This window comes from Petaurus breviceps, unplaced genomic scaffold (assembly GCF_028583685.1).
Source record: "Petaurus breviceps papuanus isolate PSGF00001 unplaced genomic scaffold, PetGlider_PUasm1.0 90775, whole genome shotgun sequence".
Classification (NCBI taxonomy): domain Eukaryota; kingdom Metazoa; phylum Chordata; class Mammalia; order Diprotodontia; family Petauridae; genus Petaurus; species Petaurus breviceps.
This window is the reverse complement of record NW_027187342.1, coordinates 10,626,603-10,653,703: the sequence shown is the minus strand read 5'-3', so window position 1 is coordinate 10,653,703 and position 27,101 is coordinate 10,626,603. Positions and strand designations below refer to the sequence as shown.

The 27,101-nt window shown below is 37.6% G+C and overlaps 1 protein-coding gene across 12 annotated transcripts in view; it reads right to left on the bottom strand.

Annotated features, from left to right (window-relative positions):
* The window catches only part of WDPCP (WD repeat containing planar cell polarity effector), a 519,354-nt gene that overhangs the window by 374,315 nt on the left and 117,938 nt on the right, over window positions 1-27,101 (bottom strand). For 3 of the 12 annotated variants that reach the window (XR_011164621.1, XM_069068990.1, XM_069068988.1), the window contains exon 1: window positions 26,799-27,092. The exons of 3 other annotated variants lie outside the window; for them this stretch is intronic. The gene's annotated coding sequence lies outside the window, so the exon portion shown is untranslated. Of the gene's footprint in view, window positions 1-26,798; window positions 27,094-27,101 lie in introns of those variants that run through there. 6 more of the 12 variants (XM_069068992.1, XM_069068998.1, XM_069068999.1 and 3 more) reach the window with 3 other exon arrangements.

The window sequence follows — 27,101 nt, the reverse complement described above, 5'->3', positions numbered from 1 at the left end:
CACAAGGTGCAGAAAGAAAAATACATTTCTGGGCAGGGCCAATGAATAGATCATTTATTTGATTATGCTTATGTATGACAAGGGTTGTTTTTTTTTTCCTTTTTCTTGATTTTTAATGGTGGCAGTGAGAGAGAGGTTAACTATAGATATGTCAAATAAAATAGGGCTATTGAAACATTTTTAAATGCACAAAAAAGACCAAAAGGAAGTTTAGAGAGAAGCACAAACAGGGCAGTTATGAAAGTAGAATTTATTACTGGGGCAACTAGGCAGCACAGTGAATAGAGCACCTGTCCTGGAGTCGACCTGAGTTCAAATCTGACCTCAGACACTGAACACTTACTAGCTGTGTGACATTGGCAAGTCACTTAACTCCAATTGTCCTGCCTTCTCCCTCCAAAAAAGAACAAAAAAGACTCTTGTGTTCTGTTATGTACATGAAAATGCTCAGCTTTTTTGGTGTTTAAGTTCAAAATTTTTTTTTAAAAAAAAGCTATGAGATCATAACATTTGAATATGGAATTCAAAAATAAAATGGGTACAATAGTGTCTTGTGTTTCAACTATACACTGTTAAAGAATGTGATATAGTGTGTTACTTCTCTTTTTTATAAGTATACAATTGTCTTGAGTCTTTAAGCATACTGCTCAATCAGAAATAATTGTAAGTTTTTACAATGAATATTAGCTTACATTTATCCTGCTATGACTTTTGAATATTCAACTTATTCTTTTTTAAGCTCTTTGTGGCTCTCTAGTTCAATGTCAAACATTTATTTTCAACAATGAATTGGCAAAGAAATTTGTTACCAAAAAATTCCCTAGTGATAACACTGTTCAATCGTTTTATGTAGCAGTACTTTTTTCGATGCATGAGTTATGTTTTTATACCTATTGTTACCAAAGGAAAAAAATTTCTCCTAAATATTTGCCTGAGGTTAAACCTAGATTTCATGAAATACAGTATTTTCAACTTGCATAGAATTATATACCCTTCTCATAAAGGATTAGACAACCTGGGCCTGCTGTAAATTATAGTTTCATTTAAACAAAAAAAATTTTTTTTCAACAAGACATATAACAAGTTGGAAAATCAGTTTGAAAAAGGTGCCATAGGCGATGGTCATTATGATGAAACTAAAAATCAAAGTGTACTGCTTTAAAATGGAAGATTTCAGCTTTTCCCTGGCACTGAAGAATGCACTTATCTACATCTAAAGTTATGCTTAAAGTTGCACAAGGATTTTAAAACCACCCTGTGTAATTCAAATATGGTATGTTAAAATAAAGATACTTTTTATAACACATAGAAATTCAACATAAAAGTTCAGTGTCTGACATGAGAGAACAGGGAAGTGTGAGAGATTTCAGGTTTCTATCAGGGATAAAAGCTAAAAATGGAACTGAATAGTTTCAGGACTTCCAATAATGAATTAGATAAAATCTTGCCTTTTCCTCAACCTCCCCTATTTCAACTATCTGATAAAGAAGACTCATAGGTCAAAAGGATTTATACACATTCAAAGAAAGAATGGCAGTGTGGTATAATGGAAAGAACAGTGGAATTGGACCCAGGAGACCTGGGCTTGACTTTCCCAGTGCTAACACTGGACCTGACAGATTGACTTCAGACATTTAATAGTTGTGGAACCCTGCAAATCGTGTCACCCCCTTAGAGCCTCAGGTGCTTCATCTGTAAAATGGAGAAAATAATTCATAGACCTTCAAAGGGTTACTCTTAAGGAAATTACTTTGAAAATCTTAATACATTATCAGTAAGGAGCTCAATCAAAAGCACTCAATTAAAAAATACAAACTTGAACAAAAAACTCCTAGATTGCAGATAAATGCTCTGCTTCAATATTTGAAACTAATCAAATTACTCAGTTGAAAATAAATGATTTTCACAATCCTTAGCATCTCCTCTTCTAAAATTTAAAATAAATCTAGTTGAGATAAGATGAATAGTATTTATATACAAATATCAAATATTTGGTGAGCATTTGGAGAGCAAACAGAAACAGTCCTAATCCCAATCATACACTATACTGGGAAATGTCAATGTATTTAAATGTTTAAAATTATACATGGAATATTTCACTTGAATACTGTCCTTTAAACAAGTAGTTATTTGTATTCCAGTAATATTAAACAGCAATAATTCAAAACAGGCAACAATCAACCTAAGAAATTTTTGAAAGTAAATCACATATTGCAATAGGTCTAAGTTTGGCTCCAGGAATCTTAAGCTGCAGACATTTATGAGAACTGCAAAATTGAAAAAAAAAAAAAACATCAGAGGCCACTGAGTCTAAATCATATCAGAATAAAATCCCCTCTATAACAAACCCGATAAGTAGCCAACTCCTCTTTGGGAAGACTGTCAATGCAGGGAACCCACTATCTTATGTAGTTCTAAAAAGTTCACTTTGAGATAGTTCTAAATTGTTATTAAATACTACTTTATATCAAGCCTAAATGGTTTTCCTTGCACCTTCCATCCAAGTTGCAAAGTTTTACTCTCTAATGTGAAACATAATAGTCCAACACAAATCATCTATGATACTCTACAGGGGTGGGGAACCTGCAGCCTCGAGACTACATGTGGTCTTCTAGGTCCTTGGGTACGGCCTTTTGACTGAGTCCAAGTTTTACAGAACAAATCCTTTTATTAAAGGGATTTATTCTGTGAAGTTTGGATTCAGCAAAGGGCCACACTTGGGGACCTAGAGGGTCATGTGTGGCTTGAGGCCGCAGGCTCCCCACCCCTGACTAGAACTACACAACAAACTCCAGTTTGGCCTGAGCAGGAGAGAGTGCAGTGGTGCAATCAGCCTCCCTAATTCTGGGCACTATGCCTTTCTTAATGTAGTTGTAGCATATGTCACATGCATGTATGTCGCCACATCACACTGTTGCCTCATATCAAGCTTAAAGAAAGCTGACCCAAGGTGTTGTTTTTTTCACATGACCAGCTGTCCAGTCACACCTGCCAAACTGTGAATTTGTAGAACTGTTTTGTTTTTTTAAATCCAAGTGTAACACTTTACATTTATCCCTGAAAATTTTTACCTTATTAGATTCTACTCAATGTTCCAGACTGTCAAGATCTCTGGGATCCCAATCCTGTCGTCTAGTGTCTTAGCTCTTCTTCGCAACCTCATGATGTTTGAAAATTTTATAAGTGTGCCATTTATGCCTTTATCCAAGTCATTAGGAAAAAATATGAAATAACAATGGGTCAAACAAAGATCCCTAGGGCGCTGCACTGGAGATGACCTTCCATGCAGGCATTAAATGATTACTCTTTGAGTCAAGAAAAAAAGAGTTCTGACTAGAACCAACTTTACTGTTGACTAGTACCTCTCTTTCCATCTTTTCTTCAAAAGAAACACTGTCAAATACTTTTGGAAAAATTTAGGAAAACTATATTAACACAATTCCACTGATCTACCAGGTTAGCTATGCTTCAAGAAAGGAAACAGGGTTAATTTGGCATGATCTCTTCTTGATGAAGGCTTGTAAGATCTTTTTTTTTTTTAAGCAATTGGGGTTAAGTAACTTGCTCAAGGTTACACGGCCAGGTATTTCTGGGTGGGTGCTAAGTGTCTGAGCCCAGATTCAATCCCAGATCATCCCGACGCTGGGGCTAGTGCTCTTACTCACTGTGCTACCTGGCTGCCCAGCTTGTAGGATCTTTGCAGTCATTTCCTTCTCTGGAGGATCACAAACCACCACCATAATAACACAGTTTAGAATGAAAGTAATGCTATAGTTTGACTATAGTTTCATGTATGAAAGATTTTCTGTTGTCATTATTATACTATGTGTAGATGTTTCTTTATCTATCCTTCACAATCTGTATTTCTCCTTTTCTTTGCCACTCTTCCATCTCATACCTTATTTCTCTAGTCATACTCTCTATTCTCTCCTTTTGCCCTCTATCATTTTTAATTGGACAGAACAGAGGAGTCAAATATTTTGTTTTATTTTAGATTATTTCCTGTTGCTAGTGTGTTTTCAATGGATGAAACATTTTATACTTCTCTCTAAATAATATCAACTATAATTCAAGTTGCTTTATATTTATATGAACCTTGAGTGATTTTTTTTTCCTGTGGGTCAGTAGGAAGAAAGGAAAGAAAAAAAAATTCCTGTCATTTTTCTAAACATACCCAGTACTCAATAAACATCATAAGACCAATTCTAATTTCCAATTAATATTTTTGGCACATAGGTTTCATGTATGATTGATTGGAAAAGTAAATCTGTTATCAGAAGAGATAGTGGAGCTGGTGATAATAGCAAAATGAAGAATAATGGATAGCATAAGGACTATATTGGTGCCAATAAAATGCGAAAAAGACAGTGAAAATTGGAAAGATATTCTATGGAGAAGAATACAGGTAAAAATTCTTCACAGAATAATAAGGCATGAATGGGTTGTGATTTTCACCAATGGAAGGAATGCCAATACTGATGAGATAGCAATTCCACTGAAGTTAATTTGCAGTACAGGAGTATCTCCCTTTAGATAACAGCAATATTTAAAAGGTTTTCAGATAAGTCAAAATTATTTAAATTGAATCCTATTTTAAATGAACTTAAGGAGTTGGCTATTTAAAGAAGCATTGTAACCCCTAGATGTATGGGGTTTTTTTGCTTGATCAAACTTTTTCATTCCAATGAATGAATCAATCACCAAACATTTATTAATCATATTTAGAATTTACCAACTGCTTGAATTCAGCCAGTTTTCAATATATTTTGATTATCTGAAATATTCTTCCAGTTCATCCCAATTGTACTCCACTTAGAGCCTCAAGATTAAGAAATGCAATTTCTTTATTTAAAAACAATCAATTATGCCCAGGTCATCACATCTCACATCAGACAGTGCTACATTATTTAATTATTCAATCAACTAACATTTATCAAGTACCTCCTTGGTCTTCAGCATTGTGCTTGGTACTAGGGATACAAACAAAATATGAAATACTCCATGCCTTAGAGGAGTTTACAATACATACAGAAAAATAATATGTTTGTGTGTATGTACAGCATATATACAAAATAAACACAATGCAATTTGAGAGGAGTCAGTAGTATCTAGGGGAAATCAAGAAAGAGTTCAAAAAATTTTCATAAGTTTCTTTGATGAAGCTCTCATTTCCCAGATATATAAGGATCAGATTTAAATTTATAGTAAGTCATCCCCATACTGAGCATTAAGGGATATGAATGGGAAATTTTCAAAAGAAAAATCTAAGATATCAATTAGCCACATGAAAATATTCTCCAAATCACTAATAAGTAGAAAAATGAAAATTAAAGCAACTCTGAGGTTCTTTGTCATGCCTGTCATATTAGCAAAGCAAACCAAAAAGAAAATGACAAATTTTGGTGGCTGGGGGAAAATAGACTTATTAATGCTCTGATGAGAGGGCTATAAATTGGTGGCTAGGTAGAGGTGAATAGAGCATAGGCCCTGGAGTCAGGAGGACCTGAGTTCAAATTCGGTCTCAGACACTTAACACTTACTAGCCATGTGACCTCGGGCAAGTCAATTAACCCCAAATTCCCCACCTTCCCCCCTCCAAAAAGCAAAAATAAATAAATAAATGAATTGAAGAACAATTTGGAACTGCACAAAAATTACTAAACTGTACATATCCTTTGACCTTTCAATACCACTATTAAGACCTATTCCCCAAAGAAATCAAAGGTGGGAAAAGATCCATATATACAAAAAAATATATATGTAGTACCTCTTTTTGTAATGACAAAGAAATGGAAACTAAAAGAGTGTCCATCAATTGGGCAAGGGCTGAACAAATTATGGCATATGAATGTAAGGGAATACTATTATGCCTTAGGAAATGATGAAAAGGGATGATTTCATAGAAACCTAGGGAGATTTGTATGAACTGATGAGAAGTAAAATAAACAGAAGCAAAAGAACAATTTATATAAAACCAGCAACATTGTGAAGATGACTTTGAAGGACTTATGACTTCTAATCAATGTCAACCTTGTTTCCAGAGGTCTAATAATGAAATATACTACCCACTTCCTAACAGAGAGGTAAGTGATGGACTTAGGGTGCAGAATGAGAAATTTGGCTTTGGACATGACTGTGAGGATTTTTGTTTGACTGTATGTTCAAAGTATTTTGTTTTTCTTTTTTTCTTTTTTTTTTTAATTGGGGCTAGAGCTGATGGGAGGGAAATAAAATAAATGCTTACATTTGAAAATAGTAAAATAAAAAAGCTTTATTTTTTCAAACATGATTTCTATGTGCAAAGAACTGTCTTAAGTCATGGAACCATAAACAGAAAAGTATGTTAAAATTGTATCTTCTTGTGGTCCCCCCTCTTCTAGTCAGTACAGTAAGTTTATAAAGTTTTATAAAGCCAGTATAAAAGAGCAATACAAGGAAATAAGATTGCAAAGGGAACCCTGTAAATCACATAGGAACCATCCCAAAGATCAAAATGTAACTTATAAAGTGTATCACATAGTAACCCAAATTCACATCCTTGTGCCGAATCAGTGGAAGCCATCTTGGTGATACTGCCAGGACGATATGCAAATCTCACATAAGTCCCAGACATCCACATTTAAGACCAGCAGAATACCAAGAGTGGCTGATAATTCTGAAAGTGGACATGTTAACTTTCAAGTTTAACCAACAACTTTGAGATGAATTGGATATGTTAATTAACTAATCTCAAGGTGGTACAGATAAGAATTAGTCTGTTCCTCCCAAAAAACCTACTGAAATGAGACCTCAAATTCCTCCCCCTTCCTCCTGCCCCAGCCCTCTTCCATCTCCCTCAGGCAGATGCTGCTGAGTGGCTCCAACTCTAATTCACAATTCTGTGATACTCTCAGCCCCTCCCCCAACCTCTTCCATTTGGCTGCCTGCCTTCCTTCACCATCCCCTCACCTGTCCCCAGGCCATCGGCCTCTGTATCCACTTCACCACTTGTATTTTCTGTGCTGTTTGCCCCCACACTAAACTGTACCTATCCTTTGACCTTTCAATACCACTATTAAGACCTATTCCCCAAAGAGATCAAAGAAGGAGGGAAAAGATCCATATGTACAAAAAAAAAAAAATTATAGTAGCTCTTTTTGTAACGTCTCTGTGCTTATTACTGCTGACCAGTTTCCACCAGCTGTGGTCTTTCCTGGAGAGTACCCAAAGAACTAGGCATGCCTGCCTCCTTTCCATAATTTCATAAATTATCAATTCAGTAAAATAGTCCCTTCTTTCATGGAGCTCAATTCTAATAAAGGGGGGACAACACACATGGAAGGTTTCAACTACACATACAAAAAAGGCCCACTAGTTCTCAGTATAATAGCAAAGCAAGCACAATAAAACTATATTCAATTCTGATTTTGAAGTTATTTGACAATGTCAAGGACTTAAGAGCATGGGAACTCTCTTTTTCTGAGTCATCAGTACCTGTGGCTGCTGAGAAATCAGCGACTCTACAATCCAAGGGGAAAGTTGCCAGGGCCAAGTCTCCAGAAGCATCGCTTCCTGGTATAGTGATGGTAAGGCAGCAGGCTGGAAGCAGGGCTATTTTGGAAGTTCATAGATTTCCCTAACCACTGATTGACAGTTGGCTGGTAACTGATGCCAGTGAGATTGGAGATGGTGGGCCCCTTCTCCACAGAGTTTATTTTCCCTAGATCATAGCTGGGGGTGAATAGGGGTTGGATAAAAGGGTTTGTTGGAAGTAGGGCTGGTTGTCTAGGGTGGGGAAGGAGAGAGCTGCTTTAATGGGGCTTTTAGGTACAGGATCATCAACTATCTTCACCAGCGTCTAAAGAGAGGTGGTAGTTTAGGCCCTGTGGCACATGCAGTTGATGGGGTGCTTGGGATCTATGTTTGTAAAATCAATTTGTAACATCAATTTGTAATACCAATTTGTAACATCAGTAATGATGGGGTGCTTGGGATCTATGTTTGTAACATCAATTTGTAAAACTTTGTAACATCAGTCTGTAAAACCAGTTTGTAAAATCATACTCCATTTTCCCCCCCATCCCCCAGTCTCAGAGCAACTCTGCCCCTTTCCCCTATCTGCACTCGGCCTAGGCAACAACTTGTGACTCCTTTATCCTTGCTTCCTGTCTGACCCAAATCTCATCTCCAAGTTAAACTATCTATGCACTGAAGTCACAAGTTAGTCTTGGTTCCCTTACATCCATCCCAGTCAGCCCTGACAACGGCAGCCCTACCCTTTAAAAGTAAAAGCCTGTGCCCCCTTCACTTGCAAGTCCCCTAAGGATCCTTGCCTGCTGTAAAGCATAAAATAAACTTTTTCAACTCTGACTCCAAGTAAGGCTAGGCTGAATTCTTTCCAGACTGAATTGTAGGTTCTGGTCTTAAGATAAGACCAGTCCCTGCTGAACCTATTGGGAGCCATCCCTCATCACAGTCTCCTGTCTCTCCCTCGGGTTACCAGACCTAGAGGAGGTGGGATAGGAGAGGAAGTCAGAGGAGCAAAGGAACAGTAAAATGTAAAGTGAAGAATCAGAAAGAAAATAGTCACAATGGCTAAAGTAATTTAAATGGAAAGAATAATTTAAAAAACTAAATTGAATTATAATGACCCAGTTTAGTCTGAAAGAAGCATTAGAATGCATCATTCTTCTTTGTAAAGTGGGGGGACTGTGCATGTATTGCATAAACTATTAAATTTCAATGTCGTAGTGGTTAGTTTTGCTGAACTACCTTTCTTCCCCCCCCCCCCTTCTTAAACTTAAATTTTCAAGTTTTTAAAATTATAAGACATGTTTCTCTGATTAGGAGAGGGATGTGTACTTTATAATTATTTTAAATAATCATTTATCAGAATTTGGGCAAAATATTAAATAAGAGTGTAATAGATTACTTCAAAATAACATTTTGCTCTTTAAAAAAGAATTTGTTTTCTTTCAGGTACGAGTGGAAGGAGGGTTGGAGGGAATTATCTTGATTTGATTTTACCTTACCCAAATAAACTCACAGTTCAATGAACCATATTAGTGAATATATGTTATAATATACAATATGGCTCAGCTGTGGTGAGAATATTAAAGTGGCCATCCTCATTAATACTGTGGCTTTAATCTCTAATAATTCTCTTCCTTTTTCTAGTCACATCTTAGTTTTAAATTTTAACTGCCAGTAAGTAAATTAGATATTTTAATGGCACCAAGTTTGTAATTTATATTTTGAAGGGTTTTCATATGAAAACACATGAAGGAAGTTTTAACATTTCTGATACTTCAGCTTAATACGAAGAGGTTTTTGTGGGTAAGTTGTGAGTCAAATAATCCCATTCATGCATTTTTTATTGGCTAATTACAGAGTCATTACATCAGTTCTACAAAAGTCCTCTAGATAGTGTTACATCCTCTGTACAAGCTAGACAAAAAGGAGAAATACTTGTAGCCAGTGCCTTCCCTGACACATTTAATTCAATGAGATTTTTGTGGCAGATAACATTTTATTTCAAACATTTGAGGCTAGTCTCTTCTCTCTTCAAGCCCTCACTGCTTTTTTCTATGAAACATTTTCTCTCAGCAGACACTCTCCTGTATTTAAAACATATGGACAAATATATGATCAGACAGTTTTTGTTTGGAGGACATTCAAGGCTAGGGAAGCCACAGCTCCTGTTGTCTTAATTCTGGTACCTCATCACCAACTGCCTGTGGGACATTGCCAACTGGATATCCCATGGACAGTCAAACTCAACATGTTCAAAACAGAATCTTATTGCTTCCCTCTCTTTTTTTTTAACTTCTCTATTTGTCAAAGGCAACACCATTCTTTCAATCACCTAGCTTTGCAACCTCAACCTCATCTTCAACTTTTCACTTTCCTGTAACCCCCCCTTGTCCAATCAGTCAAATCTTATCTCTTCTTTAACCTTCTTTTCCCTTATCTAACTCTCCCTAACTTTCACTTCCCACATCTTTATCATCTATCCCCTTCACAGGCTTTCACAGTTATCAGCCTCATTCAGGCATTCATCTGAACCATTGGTGTCCCTGCCCCAAATCTCTGATTTCCAATTCATCCAGTTGCTAAAATGATATTTCTAAAGCACAGACCTGATCGTGCGGCCCTTCCCTACTCAAAAAGCTCTAGATGAAAATATAAAATCCTTGATTTGGAATGTAAAGTCTTTTACAATCTGGCTCTAGCCTACCTTCCCAAAGTTAATGCACACCACTCTAATTAATGCACACCTACTCCACATACTCCATGTTCCAAGCAAACTGGCCTAAACCTTGCTATTCTTCACACATGACATCTGGTCTCCCATCTCAGTGTGTTGTACAGCCTATATCCCTTGCTCCCAGACTGTACTTTCCCCACCTCGTCTTTTAGAATCTCAAGCTCACTTCAGAGCTCAGAGCAAGCATCTTCTACAGGAGCTATATTGACTGAGCTTCTCTGTTGCAGCCCTGCTCCTGCAACTACCTTGTATTAACGTCATACATATTTTGTATTAATTTATATGTGTGCCACTTGCTTGCCCCCCAGAGATGGTAACCTTCCTAACAGTCAGGGGTCCTTTCATTTTTGTCTTTGTATTCTCAGCTCCTGTTACAATGCCTGTGCAGAGGTAGTTGTTAATATATGTTTTGTGACTGATTCCTTAAAACCCCAGGGAGCTCATATCGTTAAGATAGAAAAAATACATAAGGGTAACTAAGTGGTACAGTGGATAGAGCTCTAAACCTGTAGCAAGTTCAAATTTGGCCTCAGAAACTTCTAGCAGGTCACTTAACTGCTGTCTGCCTCAGTTTCCTCAACTGTAAAATAGAGATAATAATAGTACCTACCTTACAGGCTTGTTGTGAGGAAATGAGATGTTTGTAAAATGCTTTGCAAATCTTAAGACACTATATGAACCCTAGCTATAATTAAATGAATTTAATGTTCTTTATTGACCACGTATATAAAAATGCTCATTTCACTTGGTGTTTATGTGCAAATTTTTTTAAAGGAATAAAGATTTTTACATTTTCCACAGAAAAAAAGATTTACATGAAAAAGTTTGATTATGAATAAGAAACCACTTTCAAAAAAATAAAAGGAAACTGTTCAAAAATCATATGAGCATTATTTTAATTTTACAGCTAGGTCTTGATTAGTGAGAATAAAGAACCCCCTTGGGATGGCTAGGTGGAGCAGTGAATAGAGCACTGGCCCTGGAGTCAGGAAGACCTGAGTTCAAATCTGGCTTCAGACACAAGACAAAAAACTAGCCATGTGACCTTGGACAAGTCACTTAACCCCAATTACCTTACCTTACCCCCTCCAAAAGGAAAAAAAAGAACCCCCTGAAATGGTCAGATTATTTGAATTCACATTGTAAACATTGGCTGTAACCAATGACCATATTTTTCATAATAACTCCAAATAGTGCAAATTTAAATATTACAAATGCCTACTTTTGTTTGCAAATACCTAGTTTTGTTTGTCCCATAATTCACATGCTTCAGACCATCTTTATCTCACAATAATGACACTAAACCTTCATCCTTTCTCTAAGCTTATACATATTTATTTATGCCCTAGAGTCTTAGTTTACCACCCAATTACTTTAAAAAAAAATTTGCCTTATATCCCACAAGAGATGTTTAGGAGATTCACCTTTCCATTTATTTTAGGTATATATGTAAATGTTTTTCAGTTTGATAGGACAGGCCTAACCTATACTATCTAATGAATATAAACATTTAGTCATGATATCCTCTGCAAGGGAAATGATAAAAAGAGTTCTCTTGCAAAAACACTAGTTTGGGACTCAAAAATTCTAATTTACATCCCAGCTGTGATACCTAAAATAGGTATGACCTTGGTCAAGTCAGTTTAATTATGAATCTATGTCCTCATCTGTTAAAATGAGAACAAGATTTGTATTATTTACTACACCATACTACTGCAATGTCTTTCCCAGTTCCCCTTCATATCAGTATCTTCCCTCTGTTATTATCTCCAATGTATTCTCTATATAGATTGTTTTATATATAGTTGTTTGTATGTTGTCTCCTCCATTAGACTGTAAGCTCCTTGAGGGCAGGCAATGGTTTTTGTTTTGTTTTGCCTTTCTTTGTATACCTAGAATTTAACCGTGTCTATTATGTGATATAATAAAAACTTTTTTACTTGAGTTATTTCTATGCTGCCCAAGACCTATAATAAAATGGGCTACTCCCATGATAGCCAGCAAACTAAAAGCTCCTCTGGCTAGGTTCCCACTACTACTTTCCTTGGCCAATTTTCTGTCACTGCCTAGGGTATTAGGGAAAAAAAAAGAAATTGATGTTTCCTTCAAAAGGAGATTCATGAGCTTTATATTCTTTGGAAGAATCTCTACCCCAACCAGATCAATTGTTATACAATACACACTCAAGCTCCCAACTCTGAAGCAGCTAGGTGGTGCAGTGGATAGAACACTGAGCCTGAAGTCCAGAAGACCTGAGTTCAAATCCAGCCTCAAATTCTGACTAGCTGTGTAATCTTGGCAAGTCACTTAACTTCTGGTTGTCTATGTTTCCTCAACTGTAAAAGGGGGGTAATAATAGAACTTACCTCCCAAAGCTGTGAGTACCAAATGAGATAAAAGCATTTTGCACAGTGCCTGGCACAATCAGTTCTTATTTCCTTCCCTCTCTGGGAGTGGTATCACTGAGGGGGTGGGTAGTATTTCTCTTCTAGTTCAACTCACTTCCATCCTTACACCCAAGTGGAAACCCTAGTTCCCTATGTCTTTGAAGAAACAGGATGCTGTTTTCTAAGTACTTCAAGGGTCACCCTTTTGGCCTCAGATTAAAACTATTTTCTTCTTAGTCCCCATAACCCTTGTCCATGAGCTTTGCCCACAGAATTTCCCTTTCTCATTTCCTCTGTGTTGAAATCCTAGTTCTGTCCTTACCCCCTGGGTTAATCCCACTGCAACACCATGCTTTTAAGCAGGACAGATTTATGTCCCAGACATTTTCCATATTCCCCTCCTGCCCCTACCCCTTTAGTCTGCCCCATAATCCAAGGTTATCTTTGTTGTATCATTCTTGTAGGGTCAGTCCTAATCTCTCCTAAGTGATAATGGGAAGCAGGAATCATTCCACCAGATGATATATTAGCATAGATTTATGATATCCCTCTCATGTAATATAGATTTATATCTTCAGGTAAAATGATTTTTATTAAGTGGGCCTGTATATACTATATGGGCAGGTGGTTGGCTATACTGATATTTCTACTCCTGGTGAGAGCTAATAGAATATAGCAAAATATGTCATTGCAACTTCACTATCGAACTTGAACCCCCAGGTGGTACTTGAATTCACTGCAAAAATTATTTTTTGCTTAAGTAAAAATCAACAGGACATTAAACCATTATGACATCTTTGGAGATATACTTCAAAAATTCTGCCTGGCTCAGCACTATTTAGGTAATCTTTAACTCAAATTGCAGGAAATATTTGAAATGCCATTCTAACAGTTTCCAACAGAGAATATTAAAGAAGCATTAAGTTTCAAATACCTGGAGCAGAATGTTAGCTAATGACACCCTGGGCATTTTAAAGCTCAAAGGATTATAGGACATTATAATATATTATTGAGTCTGTCTTTAATTTGATCAGTAACCTTTTTTTTAAATTGGTATGCTTCTAGGAAAAAACATTCATGAGTGTTTCTTAAAGTACAGTAAAACTAAATTTAAAGTTCTTCATGTAACATTTGCAATAATCAAATTCTCCATATCATTAAACCTTTTACTGTGTTTTTCTTTTAATTAAAATTTTTCTGTGCAGGTTTTTAGGGAAGTTTCTATTTGGTTAGAAACTGAGCAGCATGCTCAGAAACATCTGTGCTTTACTGACTTCATTATAATTGTATTTTCATGTTAGATTATAAATTACATTATAAAATGACATCCACTTGAACAAGGTGAAATCCAATGAAACAAATAACACTGGCCAAACATACAAACTCATTCTTTCTTCATCTGGAATGAAAGATTATACTGAGAATGATAAGTAAAGCAATTTAACCCACATTAGGAAAGTGATAACACTATGAATCTCTTAAAGCACTGAAAAAGGAATTCATAAGAAGAGATTAGATAAAGATATGTTCTATTGGCTTAACAAATGACTTTAAAATAATAGATAGGATTCTCAGAGTGAATGATTTCCATTCCTGTCATGGTAGTGTTCTTTCAGATTCATAGTTTCTTCTGTTTAGTATTAGACCTTTAAAGCTAATATTGTAGTTGGTCAAATAGAGAAAAATTCTGTGCTTAAACCAGAATTGAATCTATTTATTCAATTCAGGCATTTTGGATCATCTAGAACAACCCATGATCCAGACTTCACTGTGTTGCCCATCACTTCTTATGGGGTTATTCAATGTTTTATGCTGTGAACAAAGACAACAATGTATGATGTATGTAGGTATGTCCATATATGCATATGTGCATGTACATATATATGTAGATACACACACACATGTACATGGAGAGAGAGAGAATATAAAAAATGTTCTCTTTTTTTAGCAGTAAACCTTACACTACAATCTCCAGGAATATATTGTACCTAAGAGTAGAAATTGCCTATACAAATTAAAAATACATGCATGCACTAAAAAAAAGGTTACTTATTAGCAACACATCTAATTCTTACTATATTAAGATAAATTGCCTTTAAGTCAATGACATTCACAAGAAATGGGTTATGCATATAGCAATTTAAGATTTACAAAGTTTTTATGTACTCTTTGACCTTATATCCATTTGAAGTAATGGATGTCAAGCAGGTTCTATCTAGTGTGACTTGTGGGTTCTATTAAAAATGGCTGAGTCAATTCTTGATTTTACAGGTTGAGTCTAGCTGATGAAGGAGGAAAGAACATTAATCCTGGTAAGTACCTATTCACTTTTTGTTATCACTGGGCCTAGAAAAATGGGAACTCAGGCCTAGGCCCATTCAAAGACTGAATTTAAAGGTTTCCTTGCCCAGAAAATCTCCTGTCATCTATGAAAGATCTATCTACTCTATTCTGCAATCTGAAAAAAAAAATATTTCAGTCCTCCTTAATCACTGATCACCCAGAAACCAAGCATTCATTTCTCGGGGATCAACTAGGATCAGACTTTTGAAATAACTTCTGGGTGTATGCTAGGTCCAGCCATATTGAGAAAAGTCAAAGGAACTAGAATTGAGCATGACTTTGGCCAAGAACTTGAGGACAAGATCACTAGGGAACTTCTTAGCCCAAGTGTCCATCCTGACCTCCTCTGTTTGCTTATATCCCCAGAAATCTGGTATTTAGAAAGAAAACAAGCTGACTCTGCTGACCCAGTACAGACACTCAATTTTGCCAAAAAATGACCTTGGAGGATGAGAGGCCCAAATAAAGAGTATTTACCTTTCCCTATGGCCAACTCTTCTCCATGCCCTGTGATTCAAAAACAAGGCAAAAACATGTTACTACTGCTATCTTAAAGACCTATGCAATTCACTTCTACCCCTCCCTCCAATTCCTCTTCTCTTCCCTACCCTTCTATCATGCCCTCTAGAAACCCCATTCTATTTTATTAACAAACTCCCCTTTATCCCAGAAGTTTTCCTTTCATGCTCTTCTCACACTCATGAAAACCTAATTCTCTCTAAAATCAGTACAGGTAATGTCTTTTCTTATACTCTCCAATATACTGTGTCAGGAAAAAAAGTAGTACCATCAAACAACAGTAATTGCTCATTTGAAGTTCACTATCTCTGTCCAGATGCCTGTTGTTATAATCTACCAGGATCCAGATCACTTTTTCTCCTTTCTCAAAGAGTTTGGTACCAAGCTGTCTTCCTTGCCACCCTAAATTCTGCCTTCCCACCTCAAATTCCCTTGCATTTACTTTTGTATTCATGTTATATCCCATGTAAAATGTAATGTCTTTGAGGACAACATGAGGTTCATTTCTGTCTTTTTCTCTGCAGCAAGTCCTAGCCTATGGTAGGTATTTAATGTTTGCTGAATTGAGTTAAATATGACACAATAGTCATTGGAAATGCACATTTACATCTATAGAGGCTGCAAATTTACATATATGAAAAAGAGGTCCAAGACAGGGAACTGACCGGTAGTTTACCATTTGTTTCCACTATTGGAAGAATCTTTGCCAAAGTCAATGGTAACATCCTCTTTAAGGGGAAATCTAAAGTCTATTGATCACCTTTGCTAAAATATCTATTGTTTTTAAGTATCTAATCTGTTTGAAGAGGCTAGTTGCTCTATGTTTGGGCAAACCTTGTTTTAATCTAAAAAGCATGGGGTTTGGCATCAGAAAACCTGAACTAAAATCCCCACTTTGCTGCTTCTTTTTTGTACATCCTGGGAAAGTTACTTCACTTGTCTGAACCTCAGTTCCCTTATGGGTAAAGGGAGGAGGCTGGACTTGATAATCTCTAAGGCCCCTTTGTTCTAAATATATAACAACAGCATATTCTCTTCAAAGGAGTCTTTACATAATCCATTTACCCTTTTTCCTCCTGATTGACCAAGGGATCTTCCCAATTAATTAAATTTTGATTGGTCTACTAACCTTATGATCTTTCAAATTCTTTGTATGAATATCAGGTCTTAACTTTTATCTAGTGTTTGAGCTTAATAAGGAAAAACATAAGATGTTTTAAAATGCAGAATTACCATTACTTCTTTCTTCATCAAGAGTGCATTATTATAAATGGAATAATACATTTGAAAATTGAAGTACTTTATTTGAGAGTATATTTCAAAGTTTGTTGTTGTTTTGGAATTCATTTATTCAGGTCGATAATTCAATAGATTTTAATAGATCTAATCTTACCAGTGTGGTTACTTTCTTCCTTGGTACAGACTGCAATCAGTTTACAGTGGTTCAGTTTATTTAACTTTTGTTCATGTCTTTCTCTAAATCTTTTTTTTTTTGGAGGGGGAGGACAAGGTAATTGGGGTTAAGTGACTTGCCCAAGGTCACATGGCTAGTTTTTGTGTTAAGTGTCTGAGGCTGGATTTTAACTCAGGTACTCCTGACTGCAGGGCCGGTGCTTTACTCACTGAGCCACCTAGGCGCCCCTCTCTAAATCTTCTCAAGAGAATCTACCCAATGTGCTAAACACCTTCCTCCGGGTTTTAAAATAAATCTCACAAGTAGCAATGCTATACTTGTGCTGCTCCAATACATGAACATCTCATTGCTATTTCCAATAAAATCTCTTTGATCATAACTTTTACACCACTTCTTCCTGATTTTTGGTAAATATGTTGTGCCCTATTAATGTTCACTATGAGTCTCTCCACTACTGTTTGGATCAATATCGATTCTTCAGAGATTTGGTTATTTGTTTCATGACTCCATACCAGGACTTTTAAAGGCTTCTGTGATAGGACCACTATCTCCCAGGGTTCTCCCTTTTCCCCACATGGATTGGGGTAATTCTGCCCTGAAAAGTAAGACAAAACTATCTCCTGGATTTCATTGATTCAGGGGGCTAAGTCTCAAGCTGTGCCTCCCTCACATCTTCCTGGTGATCTCTGGTTATATTGACATGGTTTCCTGATCACCTAAAGGCCTAGAAATACCCACCCATGGAGGGAAAGCTAGGTGGTGCAGTGAATAGAGCACTGGCCCTGGAGTCAGGAGGATCTGAGTTCAAATCTGGCCTCAGACACTTAACACAAAAACTAGCTATGTGACCTTGGGCAAGTCACTTAACCCCAACTGCCCTCCCCCAAAAAAAGCAAAAAAAAAAAAAAAGAAATACCCACCCATGTGACTTAGCAGATGTCCCAAGGCCAACTGAATCATCACATCCTGCCCTTCTAACCTGCCAGATTCCCTTATGCAGGTGAATGGGGACTGAGTCTACCCAACTAGGGGCTGCAATAACATTACTGAATATACTTTCTATGCAATGGCTAAGAAAACTTCCTTTTACTAGCTGCTGAATGACCTATAAATGTCTCTCATTTCATCTTAACATGGAATGTAAATTAAGTACATGAACAAGGGACTGGCCTAAGTCAGGCCCACCAAAAATAGCTTCACAGTTTTGTGTGACCTTAGGCAAGTCACTTAACCCCATTTGCCCTGCCTTCCCCTTCCAAAAAGACCAAAACAAAAAATAGCTTCACATTTATAAAAACAGCTGGGCACTTGGTGCTACTCAATAATCCTTTTATTCTACCTGGATATCTAGGATGATGGGGAAAATTGGAGATCAGGTGAAGGAATCAAGGATATTTAACACAGAGAAAATAAGTCCTGGGGAGCTACATAATAGCTACCTTTAAGTCTCTGAAGTAATGTCATATGGAAGAGAAATTGAAACATTTCTGTTTGACTCTAGAGGACAGAACTAGGTGACATGAATGAAAGCTGTAGGGAACCAGGTTTAGGCTTAATATAAGAAAACTATTCCCCAGAATGGAATGGACTGCTTCAGAAGAGAGTGAGTTACCTCTCATGGAAGGCCTTAATGAAAAAACCAAACAACCACTTGTAAGGATGCTGAAGAGGAGACTCCTATTCGGTATGGGTCAACTAAATGATTCCATCAGAATCCCTTCCAACTGAAGAGGCTTTGATTTTCCTTCTTCATTTTCTACAAGTAATATTCAATATTTTTTCTTTCCCCTTGGCCCACACCCTACTCTCCACCCTCCCCTTACAACAAATGATTTAACTTCTATCTCACTGATACCGAGGCCATTTGAAATGAACTCCATCAACCACAGCCCTCAAATTTCTCACCACTACCACCCACTCTCTCTTACTTCCCTTTTGATCAAAGACCAATTATCCCCATTCCTTACTGAGGATAACCCCTATAACTACAAATTCTTTCCCTTCCCCCCCTTGAATCTTACTCTAGCAGTCATCTCCTCTCTCAAATATCCTAAATCACTTTCTTTCCACCTGCTCCTTCCTATATGCTTATACCCATTCTTATATCTCCCAAATTATTTTTTTAAAAGCCTTCCCAAGAACCTTCTCAATTCATCTGTCTTCCCATTTTTCTCATAGATTTCACTGTCGAATTTCATAGAAATGGGGTGATTCAGATCATATTTTCTACTGCTCTGTGGAGAGATGGGTACAATATAGATAAGAATGAAGGGTAGATTTTCAGACATGGATAATTTGTTGATTTCATTTGTCTGACCCATTCTCCACAACTGCCAGCAATCTGCCTTCCATACCACTACCACCCCTAACTTGCTATTGAAACTGTTCTCCCCAAGGTCTCTGGTGATCTAACAGATTAATCTAATGTCCTTTCTACAATTCTGCAGCTTGTGACATTGTGAAGAAAAACAACTCTGAAGGGCTCTGCAATGACTAACCACAATTTCAGAGGACAAATGATGAGGTATGCTACCCATCTCCTGAAAGAAAGGTGAGGAACTCAAGGTGCAAAGTAAGACATATATCTTTGGGCATGATCAATGTGGTAATTTGTTTTGCTTGACTATGCACATTTTTGCAGTAGTTTTATTTTCCTCTTTTTTTTTCAGTGGGGGGGTGGGAAGGAGAGAGGGGGGAAAGGATCTAATGATAGGTTATCCTGACCCTTCCTTCCCCCCAAAAGAAAAATGCATAGAAGAGCACAGAGAAGCAAGACCAGTGTTATTTACTTAAATTATGTAGTTAAAAAGAAAAGCAAGCTGTATTTAAGAGAGATCCATAGTTTCATGCATTCATGATTTCTTTCCCCATTTTATTTCATATATGGAAATGCTCATTTTATTTGGTGTTTAATGTAAAAAAAAAAAGCCTAACACCCACACACATACACAAATCTGCCAATAAATTGTGATCTTGAAGACTATTGTAAACCCTTTAAGGACAGAGACCATGTATTTGTCACACTCCTTTGTACTTCAGAGTAGGCATGCAAGATGAATTTCTTCATAATTTTACAGCCCCACCAAAGTTTATTTCAGATTACTACACATTTATAGTAATAGATAAGATCACAAACTAAATATGGTTTGTCTATTTTAAGAATATTTAAAAGTTTTAAATTCTTGCATGAAGAACATATTTGATAATTTTAAAGGGTAAACAACTGCCGCATTTCCAGCATACGTAGAATAAGAACAACTTATAAACCTTCCTCAGGTTCAACTGCTGCCCACTATGGTCAAAGAACTTTCATCCTTCCTGCCCCTGTAGACTTAGTGCCAGAAAGACAGCACTAAGAGCCTCCAGAAAAGGGACAGCCAAGGAACAGCTAGGTGGCGCAGTGAATAGAGCACCAGCCCTGAAGTCAGGAGGACCCGAGTGCAAATCCAACCTCAGACACTTGACACACTTACTAGCTGTCACTTAATCCCAATTGCCTTGCCTTCCCCCCTTCAAAAAAAAAAGTAAAAGAAAAAAAGAAAAGAAAAGGGACAGCTGAGATGGTGAAATGGCTTGAATTCAAACCATGGAAGGTTCAGTTGAAGAATATGGAATGTTTAAAGGGACAGAGAGAAGATTTAGGGGCTAGAGCATGATAACTGTTTTGAGGTATATGAAAGGACTGCCATTAGAAAATGAAATTGTACTTATTCTGCTTCAGCCCAGACTTCTTCTATATGTGTAATTATTTACTAACTTTTTTATTATATCTATTTATTACATTTCCTAGGCCTCCCCGCCCCAACTACAGTGTAAGTGTTCTGCTTTTAAGACAAAGGCTATGAATATTTTTTCCTGTCTTTGTAACCCCAGTACCTAGCATAGTGGCTTGTACATAGTAGCTGCTTAATAAATGTTTTTGAGATTATGTTTGTTTAAAAGGGGAGGAGGTAGGGGTGGCTAGGTGGCTCAGCGAGTAAGAGCACCAGCTCCAGTGTCGGGATGACCTGGATCAAATCCGGGCTCAGATACTCAGCACCACATCCAGAAATAACTGGCCGTGTAACCTTGAGCAAGTTACTTAACCCCGATTGCTTTAAAAAAATAAATAAATAAAAGGGGGGGAGGGAGGAGTAAGAGGGGGAATATTAGGAGGGAGAGAGGAAAAAAAAGAGCTGAAGCAGAGTGGTGGCCATCTGAGTAAAAAAAAAAAAAAGAGGAATGATACAAGAGATGTTATGGAAGTAGAATCAACAAGCTTTGGAAGGGACCTCTGGGCCACAGGATCAACAGCATTGTGAATTAATATTTTTCCCAGTCAGTCCTCACTAACTCAAAAACTCCACAAAAGAGAAACTGTATACCAAATATAGAAAAATTACAGCTGAATACAGTTGAGAGAACCTTGATAAGGTTATAAATTAACAGTGAAGAATGTTAATCCTTAAAAACACTTACTCAGCAACCCTCTCCCAAAAGTCTCCATGCTCCTGCAGAGATGCATAAACCAAACCAATAACACACTGTCCTGTGCCTGGGGTCTATATCGGGATTCTTTCCTGCTTCAGATTTAATCAGCACACCTTACTGCAGACCCGACTCCCATCCCACGTCAAGTGAAAGACACTGATATTATACTCAAATATGTGGCAGGGATAGAAAGTGAAGCATTCCCTAAGTGATGGCACTTCAAGGCTGCACACACTCTCCAGAACATAGCTCTCTGACCTTCCAAAAACTGGTCAATGCTGATTCATCCCAGGTACAAAAAGAAAAGGGCAGACAGGGGAGCAATTGGGGCAGGAAGTCCATGTGAGTGACTGCACTTGGCCTACAGGAGAATTGAAAGTTATCTAAGGTCATTTTTGTCCCCATCACCACTGGCTACTAAGGGCAGAGACCAAGGCCGATGAAATATAAATACCCCGATGTGGGAGGAAATTGAGATAGCATTGTAGCCTAGCTCCAGGGGTATATCCACCAGCAAAGGAGTAGTCAAAAAGTGACAGGGGAATATAAGGGATAACAGTCATGATACAAAAAAACTTCAAGAGAAAAAAAATTCAATAAAAACCCAGGACACAAGTAGATAAATCAGCACTGAGAATTGTACAACTAGAAGGAAGGATGAATACCAAACCATCAAGGAGATAACAAAACTCTCTTAACAAATACTATAATGCCTGATAAAATAGAGAATCTTGTGAAATTCCAAAAGAGCATACAGCAACAAGAAATTTTTAAATGGTTCAAAAGATAAAAGAAATAAGAAAATAAATTAGGAAAGAATATGTCACTTCATAGCTGCTTATGAAGAAATTTTAAAAAACATTAGCAAAATAGGGGTGAAATATATCTAATGTAAAGAGTTTCTTCAAAGAAGTGAGAATTTAGAATATCTGGATACAAAAATACTTTAGTGGGAAAAAAGCTGGCAGACAAGAAGCAAAAGGCAATAAGGTTTAAAAAAAAATACATGATACATAAAAGCCAAAACTACTTATCTCAAATACAAGATGCATAAAGAGAACCCAAGGACCATAGGTTTCTCAGAACATGACAAATCAAAAAAATCTCAACATTATAATGCAAGAAATAGCACAAGAAAAGAAAGCCAATCAAAAGAATCTATAAACTGCCCCTCTGGGAGGGAGGATGGGACTAAGTTTCAACTTCTAAGACTCATAATGGTTAAATTGAACAATTCCAGTGGCAAACAAATTCTGAAAGTGGATAATAGAAGAACCTTGAAATATAAAAGGATGGAAATTTTAGGAACAGAAGATTATTTTATACACATAAAACTGCAGAAGTAAATGAAATACTAAATTCTGAAAAGCAAAGAAGCTCGTTACAATTCAAAATGACACTCTGCAAAGCTGAGTAGATGAACCAGGGTGTTAAAAAAAAAAAAGAGAGGCATTCAAGGCATTCCTGGGGGAACAAAAAAAAAACAAACAAACCAGAAATAAGCACAATGTTCAACTTGTAAACATCCCAAAGAACATAACCATAAGAAAGATAAATAAGTACAATTACCAAGTAAAGAGTAAGATAAATTACTTCATGTTTAAAAATTTTAAAGGATCATCAATAGATAAAAAAGACATAATATGATAGATAGAAATGGAATTTAAAGAAGGAAATGAAATTAACTGAAACATCATGGACGAAACTCTATGTAACCTTGACAGATGAATAAAGTATTTTGTTGGAATTGCATAGTAGGAAAATATGTAGTCAGTCAGTAAGTATTTATTAAGCCCCTACTATGTGTCAGGCACTGTGCTAAGACATGGATCACAAAGAAAGGGAAAAGTTAGTCCCTGATCTCAAGAAACTCACAGTCTAATGGAGGAGAGAACAAAAACCTATGTTTAAACAAGATATATACAGGAGTAATTGGATATAATCAACAGAAGGAAGGCACTAGTATTATAGGAGATCAGGAAAGACTTCTCCCAGAAGACAAGATCTTAGCTGGGACTTGAAGAAAGTCAGGAGGCAGAGAGAAGAGAGAATATTCCAGGAATAGAAAACAGCCCGTCAAAATGCCCAGAGTCTAGAAATAGAGTGGCTTGTTTGTGGAATAGCAAGGAAGCTAAAATAACTGGATCTTAGCATGTTGGGGGGGGGGGAGGAGTGGGGAAGAAGAAGTGTAAGGGATAAGAAAGACCAGAAAGTTGACGAGGGTGCAGGTTATGAGGAGCTTTGCATGCCAAATAGAGGATTTTATAGTTGATCGTGGAGGTGATGGGGAGGTGATGGAATTAATATTAGAGTATGGAAGATGACATGATCAGATTTTCACTTTAGGAAGATTAATTTAACAGCTGAACTAAAGATGGACTGGAATAGGGAGACACTTGAGGCAGGTCCTTCTTCACCAGATGAGGTGATAAAGACCTGAACCAGTGTCAAAGGAGAGATGGGGGTGTATACAAGGGTGTTGCTAAGGTAAAACTGACAGGACTTGGCAACAGATTGGATATGGGAGGGAGAGAAGTGGAGTGAGGAGTCAAGGATGACTAAGGTTGTAACCTTGGATAACTGGGAGAGGAAGGGGATGGTTTCAACAGTAACAGGGAAATCTAGAAGTGGGGAGAAAGATAATGAGTTCAGTTTTGGATGTGTTGAGCTTAAGATGTTCACATGACATCAAGTTTGAGATGCCCAATAAGTAACTGGAGATTCAAGTCTGGAGGTTAGGTGAGAGGTGAGAGCTGAATCAATAGATAAGAATCATCAGCAGAGACAATATTTAAAACCATGCCTGTGGGGGTGGCCAGGTAGCACAGAGAGTAAGAGCACTGGCTCCAGTGTCGGGATGACCTGGGGTTCAAATCTGGGCTCAGATACTTTAGCATCACACCCAGAGATAACTGGCCTTGTAACCTTGAGCAAGTTACTTAACCCCGATTGCTTAAAAAAAAACATGCTTGTGGGTGTTGACAAGTAATAGTATAAAAGAAGTAAAAAGGGCCAAGGACATAGTCCCCTGGGACACTGATTGTTAGTGAGCATAATCTGGATGAAGATCCAACAAAGGAAATTGAAAAGAAACACATAATAGGAGAAGAAGCAAGATAGAGCAGTATCATGAAAACTTAGATAGAAGAAAGTATCAAGAAGAGGGTGATCAAGTGTCAAAGGCTATAGCCTTTGGTGATCAAGAAGGATGAGCATTTTTAAAGGCCATTAGATTTAGCAATTAAAAGATCTTTAGTAACTTTGGAGGGAGAAGTTTCAGTTGAATGATGAAGCTGAAAACCAGACTGCAGCATTGAGACGAAAATAGGTAGAGACACCTACCGTACATAGCCTTCTCAAAGAGTTCACTCACAAAAAGAAGAGATGAGGGATAAATTAATGGGGATAGATGCTTCAAGTGGGTTTTTTGATGATGGGGAAGACATGAACATGTTAGTAGGTAGTAGGGAAGCAGCTAGTTGACTCGGAGAAATTGAAGGTAAGAGAGTAGAGATAACAGAAGGAGCAATCTACTGGTGGAAACAATATGTAACAGGATTACCTGTGCATGTCAGCATGTAGAGGGGTTTGCACTGGCAAGGAGAACTACTTCTAGGTAAAACAGGTGGAGGAGATAGTGGCAGAAGGCATCTGGATGATGTGGGATGAGAATTGGGGAGAAGAGGGATATCTCTGTGAAAGGCCTCAATTTTTCAGTGAAATATGAAGCAAGGTTCTCAGTTGAAAGAGTGGGAAGAGGGATATATCCAAGGGGAGAGGGGCAGGTTGAGAAGGTATGAAAAAATTTGGAAGAGCTGCTGTGGTTTGTGGCATAGTGAGTTAATTAAGGAATTGTAGAAAGATTGCCTTGCAGCAATGAAGGCAGAATTGAAAGCACTACCCAGTAGAAGGGGAAGGAGTTGAATGAGGGGGATGGGTGATATACCCTTATCAAGTTTAGATGTGAACAACAAAGAGATAATGACTCCTAAGAAGAGCTGCAGGAGAACAAAGAGAGGTGACATAAGTGAGAACTACAAAGTGGTCAAATGAGAGGGGAGGGTCCCAAGCACATGGAGGGGAGGTCTGTCTTCAATCATTTCTTTTTAAGTCTTTATGAAAAAAAAATATGTTGACCAAAATTTCTACCACTAAAATATAATTTCACAAGTCCCTGAGAGTTTTAATTGATTATTTTCTATTACCTTTTTATCATTACATATTAATGCCATATACATGCAAAAACACAATGTGGAAATGTGTATCAAGTAAAAGGTCACTAAATAACCTAGTTAGTAATAAGAAAAATGCTATCAAAATAAAATTAAATCATTACGTAGGATAAGACTCAATGGGGTAAAAATTTTTAAATTATATAAAATTTGAAAAAGAATGCAAAACATCACACACCAAGCAAACCTTCTGAATGCTAAGAAAATGTATGGATACTTATGAGTTTAAACCGAGTTTAAATCCCCTATTTGTTTAAATATCACTTACAAATATTCCCCATTACAATAAACTCAATGGTTTCATTAGCAGTGAGAAAATAAGTAATTTTCCTCTTCGAACAATAAAAAAAAATCAGTAGTTACAACTTTTTCTTTTTCAGCTGAAATTGGAAAATCAGTTCTACAAATGTTTTACATGACGTTGGCATTTTGTTGTTTTGCCATATTAACATTTTGACGAACATTTCAGAGTCCAAAACTCTCATGAAAGAAGTTCACCTAGTGCAGCTATTCTCTTGGACAGCGTCACTTCTAAATAACTACTTTTTAAGGCTATGATTAGCTACGGATGCCCGGAACAACTAACTCTAACTTAATTAGTTTCCTCCCATTCTCTTCTCGAGAAGGGGAGGCGGTGTCTCTTGATTCCTTCTCCCGGAGAGGTTTAAAAAGGAGTCAAGAAAGACCTTTTCTTTTCGAGAAGAGGATGAGGGTCCCTGGAATGGGCAAGTCCGGTTTGGGGGAAACCTAGAGCCATATGTAGTGGCGATCCTAATTCGAACCAGGCTCACGAGGACGTTAAAGTCAATGGTGGAAGCTAGAGTGGACTGAGGCACACGTGAGGTGACGTGGAGGTGGGTGGGAGTGCGAGGATAACTACTGGGACGAATACTTTCAAAAGTTCCCCCAGTTTTGACACAACCTCCAGGAAGGGCAAGCAGGCGCCTCTTCTTGCCCAGCTGGGCTGGAGAAATGGGGATGTGTTGGGCTCTGGCAGCAGGATCAGTCAGTTAGTAAAACAGTATTTATTAAAGTCGCCGAGAGCTCCCTTGCCCTCAGGGAGCTTGAAATGTCTGGGTAGGGCCAACCCCATATAGACAGAAAAGGGAAGGAAAAAGACCTACGCCACTGAGTAGCTGATAAAGAACCAGAGCCTGCCCACGAGGAGGGTCCTCGCACTTGCTTACCTGTCCCCGGAGTTGAGGGAGGTGCTGGGGCCCCGTTTCCCTGGACTTGCCTCAGAGAACCAGCTCCCGCACACTTCCTCCCCTCCTCCTCCACACTAATCAGTTACAGGGGGCTGCACCCTTCCCCGTATCCCCCCCGTTTCCAGCCGGGAAGAGTCTCTGGAGGCGAAGGGCTTTAGCGTCTCCTCCAATCACAGAGCCGGAAAGGGCGCAGGGGAGGGTGACGTAGGCCCAGCTTCCCGCTGGTACCTAGAATCCAAGGAGCTCTCCCGCCGCCCCGTCGCTTAGCAACCAGTCAAGCCC